The 14,274-nt window shown below is 37.1% G+C and overlaps 1 protein-coding gene across 4 annotated transcripts in view; it reads left to right on the forward strand.

Annotated features, from left to right (window-relative positions):
* Positions 1-14,274, forward strand: part of SCHIP1 (schwannomin interacting protein 1) — a 776,793-nt gene that overhangs the window by 70,035 nt on the left and 692,484 nt on the right. The window lies entirely within an intron of this gene.

The following is a 14,274-nucleotide window of genomic DNA, read 5'->3' on the forward strand; positions in this document are numbered from 1 at the left end:
TCCTAATTGTGTTTTGCTTAGTCTAATGTTGAACTTAATTTGCATTCCTTGAGCACACAATGGCTAGACTGTTGGAGAAAAGGGGAGGAGATGGAGTAGAAGAAATGAAGGGGAAAGTGTTGTTCACAGAACCTGGCTCAGGATGTGGAATTTGTCGCACATTATTTGCTTTATGGACAAATCCCCTCACATGTAGCTACAATCAACTGTGGTAGGGTCAATTGAACAGGGTCGTTTCATAAATTGTGGTAGTCTGATCAAAATAATGTGTTTATAAGTGGCTGTCTTTAAAATTTGTGCATATAATTAACCACATACTGGGGCACAAACTAACCTCAACAAATTGAAGAGTATAGAAATTATTTTAAGTATCTTCTCTGACCACAATGGCATGAAACTAGAAATCAACCACAGGAAAAGAAATGAGAAAAAACTGACTACATGGAGACTAAACAACATGCTACTAAAAAACCAATGGGTCAATGAGGAAATCAAAAGGGAAATTTAAAAATACCTCAAGACAAATCATAATGAAGACACAATCACTCAAAACCTATGGGATGCTGCAAAAGCAGTGCTTAGAGGGAAATTCTTAGCAACACAAGCCTTCCTCGAAAAAGAGGAAAAATCTCAAGTTGACAACTTAACCCACCACCTAAATGAATTAGAAAAAGAACAAATAAAACCTAATGTCAGCAGAAGGAAGGAAATCATAAATATCAGAGAGGAAATCAATAAAATCAAGCTTAAAAAAAAACAATAGAAAAAAAAATCAATAAAGCCAAGAGCTGGTTCTTTGAAAAGGTAAACAAAATTGACAAACTTTTGGCCAGACTCACCAAGAAGAGGAGAGAAAAAACCCAAATAAAATAAGAAATATAAAAATACAATACCTTTTAAAATAACACCCCCAAAAATTAAGTATCTGGGAATAAACCTGACCAAGGAGGTGAAAGACCTATATGCTGAGAACTATAAAACATTAATCAAGGAAATTAAAGAGGATTCAAAGAAATGGAAAGATATTCCAAGCTCCTGGATTGGAAAAATTAATATTGTAAAAATGGCCATACTAACCAAAACGATCTACAGATTCAATACAATTCCTATAAAATTACCCAGGACATTTTTCATAGAACTAGAACAAACAATCCAAAAATTTATATGGAACCATAAAAGACTCCAAATTGCCAAAGCAATCCTGAGGAACAAAAACCAAGCAGGCGGCATAACTTTCCCAGACTTCAGGCAATATTCAAAAGCCACAGTAATCAAGACAGTTAGGTACTGTTACCAAAACAGACATACACCCCAATGGAACAGAATAGAGAACCCAGAAATAAACCCAGTCACCTATGGTCAACTAATCTTTAACAAAGGCAGCAAGAATATAAAATTGAAAAAAGACAGTCTTTTCAGTAAGTGGTGCTGGGAAAACTGGATAGCCACATATAAAACAAGGAAACTGGAACACACCCTCACACCATACACAAAAATAAACTCAAAATGGCTTAAAGACTTAGTCATAAAACGAGACACCATCAAACTCCTGGAAGGGAACATAGGCAAAACATTCTCTGATACCAACTTTACAAATGTTTTCTTCTTAGGTCAGTCTCCCAAGGCAACATAAATAAAAGCAAAACTAAACCAATGGGACCTAATCAAACTGACAAGCTTTTGCACAGCAAAGGAAACCAAAAAGAAAACAAAAAGACAACTTACAGAATGGGAGAAAATAGTTTCAAATGATGCACTGACAAGGGCTTAATCTCTAGAATATACAAACAACTTAGATAACTCAACAGCAAAAATGCCAATCACCCAATGGAAAATTTTCGATTTTGTGTGAATTTCTGGCTCCAAATTATAAATACAATTTAACAAATTTAAAAAAAAAACAGAAAGACAAATACCATATGATATCACTTATATCTGGAATCTAATATATGGCACAAATGACCCTTTCTTCAGAAAAGAAACTCATGAATTTGGAGAACAGACTTGTGGTTGCCAAGGGGGTTGGGGAGTGAGTGGGATGGACTGGGAGTCTGGAGTTAATAGTTGCAAACTATTGCATTTGAAGGTGATAAGCAATGAGGTCATCATGTATAGCACTGGGAACTATATCTAGTCAAGATGGAACATGATGGAGGATAATGTGAGAAAAAGAATGTATGTATATGTATGACTGGGCCACTTTGCTGTATAGTAGAAATTGCTAGAACATTGTAAACAAGCTGTAATGGAAGAAATGAAAGTCATTAAAAATTTGTGCATATAAGATTTATATCTCTCACCTCTGCCTTGCCTATGCTTATTTCTGGTGACTGTCTTTCTTTACTTCAATAAAAACAAATATTTAATAATATCTATCTAGAGGAAGCCTTGGGCAATATTGTCTTGTGAACAAACATTGATAGAGTGTTAATGAACTCATTCTGGCCTGTTAGTAGGTGTGAGGTAAAACCGTGGAGGCATTCTCTGAAAGATTATTTGAATAGGTGTTAGAGTCATATGGTCTTAGTTTAAATATACGTCTATTGTTATAGGTCTCGGTATGTAGAAAGGTAAAAGGGAAGAATTTCCTTCTTACTGTATTCTACCACAACATGATTCCCATGCCCTGCATACAAATAACCTGTTATTAGGTTGTTTTTCGTCCTTCTGATTCTAAACACATACTCACAGGTAGTCATTCTGTGAATCTTCTTAGTGATGTCATTGGCTGCCCTTTCTTTGTGGTTGTCTAAGAGGGAAGTTTCAGAAACCCTTCGAACCCCAGTCTGACCTGAGTTTTGGAGAGCTGCTGTCCTCAAGATCAGTACAAAACAACTTGTATCTGAGTTCTTGCCATAGGGTCCACAAATTGTAGAATTCAGCAACCTGTGAACTTGGATGAGAAAAATTAACTTTTTTTAAAAATAACCTCTGTCCCAAATTAAACAGTTTCTTTAATATTGAGTTTAGGCAAAACTATAGTAGAATTGACAGTACCTGTGACTTTGTCACTGAAGAAATCACAGGTGTATTCACATCACATTATAGCCATTGTAAATATGCTAAAACATCATTTACACTTTTTATTTTGTTGAAATGATATAATTATTAGACCCTTTACTAGTGTCCTCAAATTTGTAGTCAGGGTTTGTCTTAATTAGGTATAAGACACATAGATGTGAAGATAAAGGAAGAAGCTTATATTCACAGAGCTCTAAAAATAGTAGGCGTGCCCCACCCTGCAGGGCCACATGGGGAAAGATCTGGGTTGATTTGGAGGTGGAAGGGAAGGAAGGAAGAACATGGTCCAGAGCCTTTATTGAGGGTTTTTTCAAGGGAAGGATTGAGGCTGAGTAAGTCTGGGATTTGATAGTTTTGGGAGAATTTGTTAAAGCAGATAGTTGGGATGTGGGCTCTGAATTTGTTGGTTAATATATCAAATATGTCCTTGCAGGGGTGTCATTTATTATCTCTAGGAATTAGCTCTAGGAAGGGAAGTTCCTGCAGGATCTATGCCCCAAATGCCAGAGCATCAAAAATACAGAAATTAAATATACTCAATACAGCTAGATGTTTATTTAATGTGTTAATAATGAGTACTACATAATCACAGTTGTAGTTTTAAAAATGTTTTAATTACTTTGTTTCAGGAGTTCCCTGGTGTCACTGCTGTGGCGCAGATTTGATCTTTGGCCTGAGAACTTCTGCATGCTACAGATGTAGCCAAGATATATATTTAAAAAAGTATAAGGGAAAGATAAGCTTATACCCTCTTATTTTATAAGCCTTCTGTAATTAGGCCTGGGTCTAACTGCGTGAGACTAAAATCCAAAATAACAGTGCATTAAATATAAAGTCTTATTTTTTTCTAGTAATTCTAGAGAGCTTATGAAGCTATACCTTATGGTCTAACGTGGCTGTTTGAATTCCAGTAATAACATCTTTATTCCAGGAAGCTGGATGGGAGAAGAGAAAGAAGAGAATAAAAAGTCTCTGCCAGCAGAGTTTTAAAGGAAGAATGTTGCCACACAATAACTTGTGCTTACATTTTCTTGGGCAAAATTAGGCACAGGGTCACATCTAGGCAAGGGAGACTGAGACATGTACCAAACTAAAAATTAGGGGTTCTATAGCTATGGAAGAAGAGGAAAATGAATGTAGGCCTGCAATTAGAAGGCTTCGCCACCTTTACTATTTGGACACCTTCATTATGACTGAAGCATCACTAGGACAGCATACCTATGCTCTGTTGTTTTATGAGACAAATAAATCTGGGCATTATATCTGCAAGCCCAAATACATGGTGTGATGACAGCACTTACCACAAGGTGTTAAAGTATTAGCCTTCCCAGACATCACATTGTGCTAACAGGGTCTTCTGAATACAAACTCTCAACTCAGAGACCGCCCCCAAGGGTGGTAAATTCAGGCACGGTGTGTTGGGGAAGTTTGGGGATCCAGAGTTTTCTGGGTTAACCTTCAGATTACATCACATAGGCAGCTGCATATTCTGTCTGAACATAGAGCTATTTCCGTATATTCAGTTACAACAGGAAATGATACCAAAACAAGCCTCATTTTGGTAAGCCTGGGCTATTGTTAAATTTTATTAAAGTACATTTGGTAAAATACAACTTTTTTTTAAAAAAAGGAAATGCATGTGTCTTTGAAAGTCTTTGGAATCTTGCAAATGTATCATGCATTCGAGTCACTGGCTCATTTCCCCATTTTTCTGATTTGCAAAGAAATAATTTTATTGATTTTTTTTTCCAGCAGGTGGAAATCATAACAGCATCATGCATGCAGGAAGCAGTTGCTAAGCAACCATTTTCAGTGTTAAAAAAAACAGTCCAAATGAACCTTTCTTTTAAATGTCTGCAGCATGTAAAAAATTAGATAACTCTCCATCCAACTTTAAAGGAACTCATACAACCTACAAAAATTACATCATCCTTTTCTATTTCCTACTCTTGTAACTTTCATCAACAGTGCCACAATCTTCAAAGATGCAGTTTTAGATCTAGGTCAAGCTAACCGTGAAACATAGCAAATACAGTTAGAATTCCTGCTCCACTCTCAATTATGGCTTTGCCAATCTGACAACCATTGACATGAGGATTTTTGTAATTCATTTTTGATGTCCTTTGAGTTAAAATTATGGTAGCACAAGTCTTGGGTGCTTTGAAAAAGCGGATTTTTTTTTTTCCGTGGGCACTGGATTGTAATTAAACTTTAACACTAGCTCCCTTACTTCCCAAAATAAGTCAAGTGATCTGTATGAGAGAATTATTTCAGGAATTTGGAAATACTACCCTTCCCAGTACCCAGTACAATGACATCATGTGGAGCATTTATATATATTTATCAAACTTGCTGCTCTGTGAAGGTTGAAGGATGGTTTCTTTGGGTTACTGTGCAAAGGGAAATTTGAATGGCCCCATTGAGTCATATAGTTAACTTCAAGACCCAGAAGCTCAGAATTCTTCCTGGAGGAAAGATGGAAGAATATTTTGGTATCGGGATTGTATTTCCCTGTCATGGCTCCCCAGAGGTCATTGGGAGTGAACCCTGGCAAGCTGGGACAGATCTTGGTGCTAAGGAGCATGTGTTTAATACTTGTGGAAGTGCTGGGATGATAGAAACTTACCCTTCACTACACCATATAATTAAATTCTGTAGGAGGCAAACTGAGTGCTTCCTAGTCAGGCTGGTGATGGTGGTCCTGCACATACAGGCTACCTTTGATCAAATTGGGAAGTGGCAGAGTTTGTCTTTGACCCTATTTATTTCCTCTACTGTGTCCCCTTCTCAAATGTTCTCACCTGATATTGTGGTTGCCTGAAATCCAAGCACAGGTAATCTCTTGTCATCCAAACATAAGAATCCACTGGATTCAGCTAGTTAAGAATTCTACCTCTATAGGTTTTTGTTTTTGTTTGTTGTTGTTGTTGTTGTTGTTCTTTTTGTCTTTTAGGGCTTCACCTGTGGCATATGGAGTTTCCCAGGCTAGGAGTCCAATCGGAGCTGTAGCCGCTGGCCTGTTCCAGAGCCACAGCAACTAGGGATCTGAGCCCCGTCTGTGACCTACACCACAGCTCATGGCAACATTGGATCCTTAAGCCTCTGAGTGAGTCCAGGGATTGAACCTGAATCCTCATAGATGCTAGTCAGGTTCGGTAACTGCTAGGCCTTGATGGGAACTCCTATAGTTCTTTATGAGTTTTCACATGCCTTATCTCCATTACTTCTCACAGCAACCCTATCAACAAGGCAGGACAGAATTCTTTCTTTCCATTTTCCAGTAAGGATAACCACCTACTTTGAGATGAACTTTGAACCCAGAACTACTTTCAGTTTAGTGCTCTTGCCACAGAGTTGTAATTCACAATTTCTCTGATTTGTGTCTCCTTTTCAGTGGGCTTTGCTAAGTGCTTGATTAATTGATACATTAAAATAAATTTAGTTAAGTTTCCATTGGATCATCTGAGCTTGAAGTGTTGTCCTCTACAGGTAATATTTGAATCTCAATCCTGGACTATAAAACCATACTTTAAAAAAGCCAATAAGGTGATAATTTGAGGTGTCAGGAATTGTTTAGAAGGTGGAAGATGATAATTTCAAGGCAGAATTCTTAATTAATTAATAACTCAATACTAATTGAGTTTCTTCCATGTGATAGGCCCTGGTGTTACAGTAGGAAGCAAAATAGACATGATCCCTGCTCTCGTGGGTTGTGTATCCCAGTAGCTCATTTGTATTCACAGAATAGAAGTATTTTGGCTATATCTAATGCTCCTTCTGATATGAAGTCCCAGGCAAGATTATTGGTTCCTGACCATGGCAGAGGAAGAAGAGGAGAAAGATAAGAGATAATAAAACTTTATTATACAGGGTTCCAAACTATTTGGGATTACTATCCTTTTCAGAGAAGTTTTCCATCATCTACAAAGGCTGTAGTGGGCAGCAAGGGTGAGGAAGGTGAGTGGATACTGGCTGTGAAATCCTTGGGAAGAAGCAGAGAACTGGCCTTTTATTTTATTTTTTCATTCTGGGAATGTGCATGGCCTCAGAAAGGTGTATGGATGCAGCGCATTGCTAGAGAATGTCCATAATGTGACGGGCTGGGAGACCAGCAGTCCTGCTTTGAGGCCCATGTGTAGAAGTGATCTGCTGTTCTGGATCTTTGCTTTATCTGTAACCTTTCAGTGTAGACTATGAGCTTGAGTGGGCAGGCCCTAGACAGGAGTATAGTGAGAATAAACTTGAGGAATTTTCTCAAAGTCCTCCTGTGGTGTACATACTGTTTAAAATCACTAGTGATCAATGGTTTTAAAAGCTTTCAAGCTATTATTGTCATGTAAAATTTTATATTAAAAACTCAGTGAAATATAACTGTGGCTTCCCCCACCCACAACTACCGCTCTGCAGTGATCTTAGAAATGGTTTCATCGGTTATAGCTGATTAGACAGCAGTGTTAAAAAAAAAATCAATGTATTCTGAGCAGGTATGTAAGTGCCTTTTTTACTGCCTTTAAGTGTATTTGCTATTTCATCTGTGAGATTAGTAATAGAGCACTCTGCTTGTCTATGTCCCATTCTTGCCTGAAACAGTTTATTTCTCACACTGAAGAAGAGTAGTAGTATAACTAATCATTTTATTTGTCTTCTTGGAATACTCTACAACATTTATTCCCATGTTACTGTTTTTCAAACAAAGTATTTTGAAGTCATGTGTTACAAACAAACAAAACAAAATAAAAAACAGCCCCCAACACTTAGTTTAACAGAGCCAGTGGATCCAAATGGTTGAAGTTACTCTTGCATGGGAATTGATCTCATTGACAAACTGAACAAACTCTCCCAGTGGTCTCGATGATGATGGTGGTGATTATGGTATAATATTTGTCATTTATTTTAGCACATACTTTTTTCACATGTCTCAAGGACACTGGTCTCTTTTCATGCATCATCTTTTTGTGCCTCATTTTGACCCTGTAGGAGATACGTTTGGTATTCTTTTCTTGTAGTTGAGAAAACCCTGGTTCAGATGGCTAACTTGTCAAAGAGCATATAATTTGGAACTAAATGCTGCAGGTGAGCCTAAATGATGCCAAAACCCATGTTCTTAACCACATCACAGCTCTAGCTACTTGCCAAAATAAACACAAGGAATAAAGAGAGGCATTTACAAGCTTTGGTGTTCATGCTTCATCCCTCCTCAGGGAGCCTGACTCAAGCTTAGATCACTTTGGCCTTGTTGTACTCCTTGAACTTGAAGGTTATTTGGGTCAGATTCTGAGGATGTGAAGGGGCAGGACTGAAATATGAAGGGAATAGCCTCAAGGAGTTTAGCTTCTTCAAATGTCTTTCCTTAGGGAGGGCAGGTGTAAAAACCACAGCCTGTTTGTGACCATCCAGTGTCAGGCCACCACACCTCAACAACTCACTATTCCACTTCAACACTTACAGGCATTGCTTTCCACCCATTTCTGCAAGTGACCTCCTGTATATACTCTGGCAACTCAATCCTAGAAGGAAGGTTACTTTCTCTCAGAAAGTGGTTAGTAACCTTTCTTGATCCCCAGATACCTATATACCTATATACCTATATACCTATATACACTGTGATTTTCCTCCTCAGGAAAAGATGCACAGCACATCTTCACTCAACTCATTATTTACAATGTTAGGCATTCAGAGACTGCTTCCAGCTCATCCTTGCTTCCACTCATGGGTCAAGGAGCCCAAGTTAGGGAGAAATCTTCAGGTTTGTTCAGTCTCATAGGTGAATTTTTTTTTCAATATTTTTTTCAAGATTATTTTAGGAAAAAGAAGGAAGGAAGGTAGGGAAGACAGGAGGAATGAAGGGAAAGAAAGAAAGAAAGAGGAAAGGGAAAAAAAGAAGAAATCAAGCAATATGATCCCTCTACTTTTTCTCTGGCTAGAATGGTCACTTATGTAGATGACTAGGAGGGACAGAAACTTTCAGTTTTGGCCAATTTGCTATTTTGAAATAAGACTGCAGCCGATGAGCTCTTAATGGGCATTTCTTTCATACTTTTAAATGTATTAAATAAAATGTGGTACATATCAAAAAGAAATGATTTCAGTGATCCCAAACCCTTGAATTTTCCCACACATAGAAACACACTAAATTCTATACCTTGCAATATCTGTTTTTCTTTTATTAACAGTAATCTTTTGTTTACTACCTGCCCCTTGTTACAAAACTCCTATATACCCTAGCTTCCCCCTTGCCTCCTTGGAGTGGTTTTCTCAGGTTTACTTGAGATGCTGCCTCTTGGGCTTAAGTCCTCAGTTTTGTCCCCTGAATAAAATATAACTCTCAACTTTAAAAATGGCGTTATTTCACTCTTTTTATGGCTGTATAATATTCCATTGTATATATGTACCATATTTTCTTTATCCATTGTTCTGTGAATGGAAATTTAGGTTGCTTCCATGTCTTGGCTATTGTAAATAGTGCTTCAGTGAACATTAATGTCATTTGCACCAACATGGATGGACCTAGAGGTTATCATACTGGGTGAAGGTAAGTCAGAGAAAGATATATAATATAACTTACATGTGGAATCTAATAAAAATGATACAAAGTAACATTTATAAAACAAATAAATTCTCAGATTTCAAAACCAATGTTACAGTTACTGTACGTGAAACCCTTGAGGGGAGGGAAGAATTGGGAAGGTGGGAATAATATATACACACTACTGTATAAAATAGATGATTATCAAGAACCTACTATATAGCTCAGGAAAATATGCTTAATAGTTTGTAATAACCTATATGGGAAAAAGGAAATGACATATTTACATGTATGACTGATTCACTTTGCTGTATACCTGAAACTAATACAACATTGTAAATCAACTATACTTCAATAAAATTAAATTAAAAAATGAAAATTTTTAAAATGTGGTAATAAGATCTTCAGAGGTGGAAAAGCCAGGTATCCCTTCTGATCTCAGCCTCGTGTTCTTTAACGCTCCCAGATCCTTGCTCTTTTCTTTCCTGTTTTAGCTTGACTGTTATGGTCTGAGTCAGAGGCTGTCCCATTTGGGGCAAGATGCCATGGCCATCCTGGGAAGCGAGGCCAGGTTGTGAACCTCAGCTCTTCAGACGTTCTGTGCCCGGTGGCAGCCTGTCCCAAAAGCCTCAGCTGTGGATTCCTCATCAGCATTCTCTCAAAGCCCAAGTTAAAAAAAGAGAGCAGTGAAAGTGAAGTCATCTGTCATTTTAGAATCATCTAATATTAGCTCTCCATTCCCAGTTAATTAAGGTGCAGTGTTTTCCTTAGTCATTCTCCTTGGCATGATTGTATTTAAATAATTTTTCTGGTCTCTCCTTATGCTTGTGGAAAGTTTGCCTCCTTTTTTCTTTATAAGTTAGTCATTAGTAATCAATCAGTTCTTTACAGATTTTTTTCTATAGATTAAAACATCCAAACTATCTGTTTCAAGTAATTATTCTTGGAAATCAGTAAATGAGGAAATATGGATCATGGTTAATCTCACTAGTAAGTAAAGAAATATGATAAAACCAGCAAAGAGGTGCCATTCAGCACTCCTAGCACCATGAAATTAACCAGCACTTCTGTCTATGTATCAAAATCTGTATCTGTCTGTCCATGTCCATGTCTCTATGTACTTTTCAGTTTGTCTACATGCATAGCTGTGTTTGTATATATGTATTTCCAAGAGTAAGTTATTATTTTAATATATCATAGTACATACCCAAATGGAATAGTTATTAAAAATTATAGATGTGATAGTTGGCATCATGGAAAAGTATGGGATTTAAATCTAAATAAAAAATGTATAAATGCTATAGTTCCAACCATGAATATGTATAAATGTCTGTTATAGGCTAGATATATATAAAATGTCTGCATAAATAATATATGTATTATATGTATCTTAGGTTGTGTAAGCATTTGTGTGCCAGACACTGGACACTGTCCTATCCAAACAGGCTGTTAGACAAGTGGTTTTCAAACTTTAACATTTGTCACCTTCATCTAGAGGGCTTGTTAAACATATTCTTGGACCCAGGGACTCTGAGGTGGAGCCTGAGGATTTGTATGTCTAACAAGCTTCCAGGTGATGCTGATGCAGATTGTGAATCACGAGGTCAGTCAGCATTGCTTGAGGCTAGTGGTTCTCAGCCGTGGCTGCACATTACTTGAGGGGACCTTTAAAAAATATATAGATGCTTTTGTCCCACTCTAGACAACTGTGTCCCAGGGCTCAGATTTTAGACGCTCCATTGGTTCTTATATGCAGCTGAAGTTGAGGGTCATTGCTTTTAGACCAGTGGTTCTCAGTCTTGAGAGTGCATTAGAATTGAAGGGAGGGCTTGTTACATCACAGATTGTCAGGCCCCAACCCCAGAGTTGTTGATTCGGTAGGTCTCTGACTGACCAGTGAACTTCAACTTGCATTTCTTTCTTTTCTTTTTTCTTTTCTTTTCTTCCTTTCTTTCTTTCTTTGGCCACATGAGGGGCATATGTAAGTTCCCAGGCTAGGGGTCTAATCAGACCTATAGCTGCCAGCCTACGCCACAGCAATGTGAGATCCAAGATGCATCTGCAACCTACACCACAGCTCACAGTAACGCCAGATTTGTTTCTGCTGGGCCACAGTGGGAAATCCTTGAACTTGCATTTCTAATGAGTGCCCAGATTATGCTAATGCTGCTGGTCCAGGGACTATCCATTGAGAGACCCTACTTTAAAGATTAGACTCTGGGGCGTTCCCATTGTGGTGCAGTGGAAACAAATACACTAGTATCCACAAGGATGTGGGTTCAATCCCTGGCTTCGCTCAGTGGGTTGGGGACCCGGCGTTGCTGTGAGCTGTGGTGTAGATTGCAGTTGTGGCTCAGATCCCGTGTTTCTGTGACTGTGGCATAGGCCAGAGGCAACAGCTCAGATTTGACCCTTAGCCCGGGAGCTTCCATATGCTGCAGGTGCAGCCCTAAAAAGCCCAGTGTTATAAGGGCTGTGGCTTGGGTCACTGCTATGGCACAGATTCTATCCCTGGCCCTGGAACTTCTGCATGCTGCGGGCATGACAAATAAAATAAACAAACAAGTAAATAAATAAAATACAACTCTTAAAAAAAAGATTAGACTCTCATGATCTATGCTGACAGACTGAACTATAACACTTCCACTGATTGCCACTGAAAATGAAAACATTTTTGGAAAATATTGTACCAATGTATATTAAGAATCATAAACACCTTCATGTTGGTTGATCTGGTAATTCTACTTTGGGGAATTTATCCTAAGAAAATACACTAGATATTGAAAACAGCTATAAGCTTGATGTTCACAGAACTGATTTTTATAATTGTCAAATATTATCCAGCTAAAAATGTCCAAGAATAGGTGATTGGTTTAATAAATCATAGCATAATGCAATAGTCATTAAAATGATAGCTGTGAAAGTTGGCAACATGAAAAAATGTTGTGATTTAAATCCTCATAAAAATGTATAAATGCTATGATTATAACTGAAAAAGTGCACATAGGAAGAAAATACCAGAAGGAAGTAAACCAAAACAATAAATGTCATGTCAAGACGATGGGTATTTTTTTCCTTTCTTTCATTTCCAGATTTTCTAACTATGTTTATCAGTTTTATAACTATAATTAAAACTACACTACATATAATATAGATATATATTTTTGCATCAAATTATTCATTACCACTTCCCATCATGATAATGGGGTTTTATCTTGGTTTGAAATAAAATTTCTTAAATTCCACATTTGCCTGCAGATCTTAATTGCAACTTTTCCCAAGTGACAGCACTTGCTTTCCTATGACTCCTGTTCAGATATTTTCTGAGTGATGTTAATTACCTTAGAAATGACATAGAGCTTAAAGATTCCTATTAGGCAGAGAGCAGCCAAAGAAAGAAGCAGGGTACATGTTGATGTTTCCTTTTCGTGATGAATGATAAAACTTTCAAATGAAACTCATCTCTATTCACTGTGCCTGCAATATCTAAAGGATTTGTTAGAAACTCCAGGTATACTCTTTGGTTCTGTGCTGGTTCATTAGAGATGTTGAGAATTATTTTCTTAAGTCACCATGTAAGACAATATATAACAGATCAAATCCGATGACTGGGAATATTATTTCAGGAGATTGCTCACTATAATTATAATAGACCTAAGACTTAGATGGCCAGGGGCAATCTTGCTTTACAGACTTTATTAAAATTAGATTACCTGCTATAAACACCCCTGCAGTCCTTAGGATCAGACTGTGGGCAGCCCTCGGGATGGCACACAGACTTTTTTTTCCCTTTTTTTTTTCTTTGTCACTTATTTTGGCACACAGATTTTAATAGGCAAAAATGAGTACATTCTGCATTTGATCTTTAAGAAATTCTTGATGCTGACTTTTTTTTTTAAGTTGTACTAGCCCTTTTTTTAAAATAGTTTCTTTTCTAGGCTCTTGACATTAACACAGTGTTCAGAAACGAGATGTCCCTGGAACTAAAGATGGTGTTTATATCTTTAACCAAATTGTTTTCTGTATTTTTGGAGGATGTATTTTCTGTTATTGTTTTTGTTATTTATAATGGAAACACATTTACTTGTAAACCAATTTTACCAATTTTTTGTTCACTTTGGTTTATTTTATTCCACTCTTACCTTCCAGGAAAATTTCCCTTCTTGCTGACGTATATTTTATCTTTCAGAGATCTGTGCGTAATAATTCTCTCAAATGTACCTGAAAATATCAGTATTTCCACCCTCTCTAATTTGATTAGGGTAAAAAAATTCTATATTTTTCCACCAAGCATTGGAGATAGTCTCCACTGCCTTTTGCAACTCTTGTTGCTGATGAGTTTCCTACCAAGTGATGGTCATTTCTTCTGAGTAATCTTTCTATTCCTTCCATACATTTTCTCCCCTTGATATTCACCAATTTTACTACAGTGTGCATGGATGTGAATTTAATTTTATTATTCTGCTTGCATATCATTATTCAATCTAATGACTCATATATATTTTTTCTGCAATTCTGGAAACTGCTTAGCAATTCCCTTCTTCTGAAAGTTCTATTAGACGCATCTTGAAATTTTTCAATAAATTTTCCACATGTCTTAATTTTTTGTAATTTTCATCCTTATATATTTCTGTGCTGTATTATCTGAAACTTCCTCAGTTCCAACTTCTAATCCATTCATTATTTAATTGCATTTATTTTTTAATCTACTCATCCACTGAGTTTTT

This window comes from Sus scrofa, chromosome 13, assembly GCF_054392235.1.
Source record: "Sus scrofa isolate SSC_HxYL_T2T_F1_AM1 chromosome 13, Sscrofa_HxYL_maternal_Yorkshire_Landrace_v2.0, whole genome shotgun sequence".
Lineage (NCBI taxonomy): Eukaryota > Metazoa > Chordata > Mammalia > Artiodactyla > Suidae > Sus > Sus scrofa.